Genomic DNA, 5,510 nt, shown 5'->3' with positions numbered 1-5,510 from the left:
TTTTTGAGAATCTTTGTGATTAATGTATTATCATTATTGGAAGGTGTATGTACATTTACATGAAGTTTTCCTAGGTATACTCGTAGTCATGGGTCTGATGCATGTGTGTGTAACTAATAGTATACTTATGTGGTTTTCTCAAGTAAATGTATGTGTACTGTGCCATGGTCCTTTTTACACAGCCTTTGTTTGATGCATTGCATTGTATAGCTAGAACTGTAAATACACTCATGTTGCTACATTATCTGATTTGTATAGCTCCACTTTAATTAATGCATGAGCTTAATTCATAACCCATTGATAGAGCCTTTGTTTGATGTGAATTAGCATTATTTGAACATTCAATCTTCCTAATTCTATTTAATTTATTCTAATTATTGCATTTTTGTATAATAATTACTATGCATTACATAATCGCATACATTAACTAATATTATGCATTAAAGACTCCATATGTAACTTATTTTCTTTGATCACGATACATCATTATACTTTCCCACTCTATCTCTTCAATTTTAATTGTGTTTGTCTGATTTGTGTATTAGTAGCTTTGTCATTCTACTTTCATTAATGCTTGTAATGTATCCCATTTACACAGCCTTTGTTTGATGCATTGTACTTGTGTATAGCTGGAACTACAGATATGTCTGATTTGTGGAAAGCTTTAGCTGGAACTGCAGAGGTATCTGATTTGTGTAAGCTTTACATTTGTACTTTGTGTTATTCGAAGCTAAAGTAAATCTATATAAAATATCACACAAAAAGCTTTGTAGCCATATATAATACTCCTAATATTAGAATAGACTTTCATCAGTGAAGATATAGTTTTGTATGGTATTCTGACCAGCTCATATTGTTTCTGTTACAATATACTGGTCACACTGTATTTTTGTATAATAAATTTTATTGTGTTTGTATATGCATCACATAATGTTTGTCTGATTTGTGCATTAGTAGAATTAGTAGCTTTGCCATTCCACTTTCATGCTTGTATTGTATCCCATTTACACAGCCTTTGTTTGATGCATTGTACTTGTGTATGGCTGGAACTGCAGATATGTCTGATTTGTGGAAAGCTTTAGCTGGAACTGCAGAGGTATCTGATTTGTGTAAGCTTTACATTTGTGACCATAATTGACAAAAGGGACCTTATGGCGGGTAGTGAAATTTGTCTTTCTAGCCTAAGAAATCCAACTTCCTGAGCCCCATTTATCATAAAATTACTCCACAGGATGCAAAAAGTTATTATGAAACTTTTAGAAACAATGATTGTCTAACAAAGCACTCACAGGTTGATATTTTCCATTATAACGATCTATTTTAAAATCCGCCATAAGGGCCCTTTTGTCAATTATGGTCACATTTGTACTTTGTGTTATTTAAGGCTAAAGTAAATCCTACAATATCACACAATGAGCTACTTTCCAACTATGTCAGCTTGGGGGCAAAATGTGTTTATTTTTATTAATGTTTGTGTCATATGCTTTAAACATGTTATTTGTAATACATGTAATTAAGAGCCATATTTATTTTTATTGTAAATATTTATTCCTTAATATACAATACAAGCATGATTAATTACATAATATTATTATTAAATGACAAAAGGAGAGGGCATAGTTGTAGAAAGAGGCCCCGTGCATTAGTATCCAGTTGGTCCTCCATTTTGCTTAATGATTTCAGGAATGACTTTGTTTAGGTGGCCAATATATTTCCTGCATTTTGCCACATCTACTGTGTCCCAAAAGCTCAGTATACCAGAAACCAACTCTTGCTTAGTCTTTGGTTTGGTAACACGCCTGATATATTCCTTGAGTTCATGCCACAAGTTTTCAATCGGATTGATGTCTGGCGATTCTGCTGGAGTTTTCCACCAGTTGATGTTATTCCTTTCTAACCATTCTCCTACTCTACGTGAAGCATGCTTAGGGTCATTGTCTTGCATGAAACGAATATCTCTATTATCATTAATGAAAGGGAGTAAACCAGCTTCAAAGACCTCAATCAATCCTGCTCCATTCATTAGCCCATCAAAAATCACAATCTTTGTTTTTCCACGACAAGAGATGCCTGCCCAGACATGAACTTTACAAGGGTGTTTTGCTCTGCAATAATAATGAATAATAACATATATGTACATGCATAATAATTACCTTGGTTTTGGTTTTGCTGGTGCACCTTTCTTACGGCAGCAAAATCTTTTATGACTCTCTAGTTGAATACTGGACTCATCTGTCCACAAGACATCTTCAAATTGATTATCATTGTACTCCTCTAGATGGTCCATTGCCCACTGAAGGCGTTTAGTCTTGTTTGTGTCTCTGATAATTTGGCAATAGGCACTTCCTCGAAAAGTCCATCCCAATGTTTCACGTGATTTCAGAATTGTTTTAAGTGATAGTGGCTCTCCTTTATCAACAAGTATCTTTTGAAGCTGAACTGCTGTAGTCTCATCATCTTTTTGCATTTGCTCTTCAACGATCTGTAACACAGCTCTAGTAATCTTGGTGGGACGGCCAGAACCTATGTTTAATGTACATGTATTATAATTATAATAACAATTACATGCATGATGCATACTGAGAAATACTCAGTTATGGGATATGAAATTAAGAAGGCAATGCATGCATGCATTTTTCAAATTATACTAACCGGGGCGGCGTAGTATAGAGCCTGTTTCTTTGTATTTTTTTAAAAGTTGACATACACCACTGACTTTAACATCTAATCCTTCTTCTTTCAACAGCTGCACTATTGTAGTTGATTTATAACCTTGGGCTGTAGAGAAAAATCAGTTCTTGTAATCATTTAAACTGTAGCTTACAAGACAAATGTATTATTCTTTGCTGTTTATAAGTAGAGTAGACCATTTTAATAAAACTGCAGGTAATTTGTAGCACAGATATAGTCAACAGTGACACGACAAAACAGTAGAGTACAGTACCGGGGTATACTTGCGTAGCTGCTACGAATGACGGTACAGTATCACGAGTGTACTTTCACTGGACGGGCGTATGCGGAGGGGAGCGAAGCGGCACCGTAGTTTCCAAGCTGCTGGTTCATGCATAGCTAGCCTCGCTACCTCCGATGTTCTACGGTAGTACCGAGCAAGTTCGGTGCGCTACTTAGCCTTTTTTTTGCACTATACTGTAAGTACATGTATATTCTGTATTTTTAATTTATAAACTGTATAATGGGTACAGTGTAGTGCAAAAAAAAAATTGGGTTTAATTAACTATATGTACATAATGTATTGGGTTTAATGAACTACATGTACATAATGTATTGGGTTTAATGAACTACATGTACATAATGTATTGTATCATATAAAGGAAGGGATGAGAGGTAATGGGTGGATTGAGTACATCCTTTTAGCTTTTAATGTAATAAGGTGAACTTATCCTTATGTAATCTGATGTACCACCTTATAGTAACTAATACACACATACCATAAGTACATGTAAATGCATTAGCATAGGTATGTACATTAGTATAAGGTATATTAGTACATAAGGTATGTACATTAGTAATTAAGGTTCATGTTGTTATATTCAATAGGTGTTAGTTGATGAATCAGCTCATAAGCCAGTGTATGCTGATCTGGCTATTGCTGCTAAAGGGAAGAGACCACAGGCAGCACCAACACAAGAACAACCAGTGGTATATGCATCAGTTAACAACAAAGTAATGATAATGTACATGTACATGTAATGGTATCTTATACATCCTCTCTCTCTCCTCCTAGTCTGTTCCTCCTCCAATTCCTCCTCCAGCTGCTCCTCATAAAGTATTGTATGCTGATTTATCAATAGCAGCTGGTAAGAGAACACCAAAGAATAAACCACCCACTGAGGAAAGAGTAGTCCATGCAGCAGTCAATGGAAATGTAAGCCAATACACATTATACTGTATGGAGTAACACACCCTTTATCTCTCTCCTCCCTCTCTCTCCCCCTCTCCTCCAGAGGAAGTTCATTACTCAAGAGCTGATCAAGGATAGGTTAGGTGGTCTGGACATTCCTCCTCCAATACCACCAAAACCAAAACCTTGAAACCAACACAAAGACATCAATCCTCCCTGTCTCCAGTAGTATAGAATGGACATACTTTAGTATAATGTATTGTGAAACAATTAACTCTATCTTGTATTCTCTCTCTCTGTCTTTCATTATAATGTCATGGGTATATAGTGTATATTCTTTTGTAATTTTTAGTTCATTCTAATCAACAGAACTGACAATGTATAAGGTATTATAAAGTTATAGTTAATGACAGCAATATTAACGATTCATCTACTCAGTACAATTTTACTGGGAACAATTCTAATGTATAACTATTGATGATCGTAAAGTTGATACAATATTGGATGGATCATTATCAATATAACCACACCTAGTCCTACCAATCCTGATTAAAGGTTGCTCCATTCCTTTATTCAGGTCATCTGAACATGAGCAGTACACAGTACTGGGAACACCTATACCATGCATCTGATCATAAGCAGTACACAGTACTGGGAACACCTATACCATGCATCTGATCATGAGCAGTACACAGTACTGGGAACACCTATAACATGCATCTAAACATGAGTAGTACACAATACTGGGAACACCTATACCATGCATCTGAGCATAAGTAGTATACAGTACTGGGAACACCTATACCATGCATCTGAGTATGAGCAGTACACAGTACTGGGAACACCTATACCATGTATCTGAGCATGAGTAGTACACAGTACTGGGAACACCTATAACATGCATCTGAGCATGAGCAGTACACAGTACTGGGAACACCTATACCATGCATCTGATCATGAGCAGTACACAGTAATGGGAACACCTATACCATGCATCTGATCATGAGCAATACACAGTACTGGGAACACCTATACCATGCATCTGAGCATGAGCAGTACACAGTACTGGGAACACCTATACCATGCATCTGATCATGAGCAGTACACAGTACTGGGAACACCTATACCATGCATCTAAGCATAAGTAGTATACAGTACTGGGAACACCTATACCATGTATCTGAGCATGAGTAGTACTCAGTACTGGGAACACCTATACCATGCATCTGATCATGAGCAGTACACAATACTGGGAACACCTATACCATGCATCTAATCATGAGCAGTACACAGTACTGGGAACACCTATACCATGCATCTGATCATGAGCAATACACAGTACTGGGAACACCTATACCATGCATCTGAGCATGAGCAGTACACAGTACTGGGAACACCTATACCATGCATCTGATCATGAGCAGTACACAGTACTGGGAACACCTATACCATGCATCTGAACATGAGTAGTACACAATACTGGGAACACCTATGCCATGCATCTGAGCATGAGCAGTATACAGTACTGGGAACACCTATACCATGCATCTGATCATGAGCAGTACACAGTACTGGGAACACCTATACCATGCATCTGAACATGAGCAGTACACAGTACTGGGAACACCTATACCATGCATCTGACTAT

This window comes from Amphimedon queenslandica, unplaced genomic scaffold (genome assembly GCF_000090795.2).
Source record: "Amphimedon queenslandica unplaced genomic scaffold, v1.1 AMPQUscaffold_12879, whole genome shotgun sequence".
Taxonomy (NCBI): Eukaryota; Metazoa; Porifera; class Demospongiae; order Haplosclerida; family Niphatidae; genus Amphimedon; species Amphimedon queenslandica.
The sequence above is the reverse complement of the archived record's forward strand: the minus strand, read 5'-3'. Positions refer to the sequence as shown.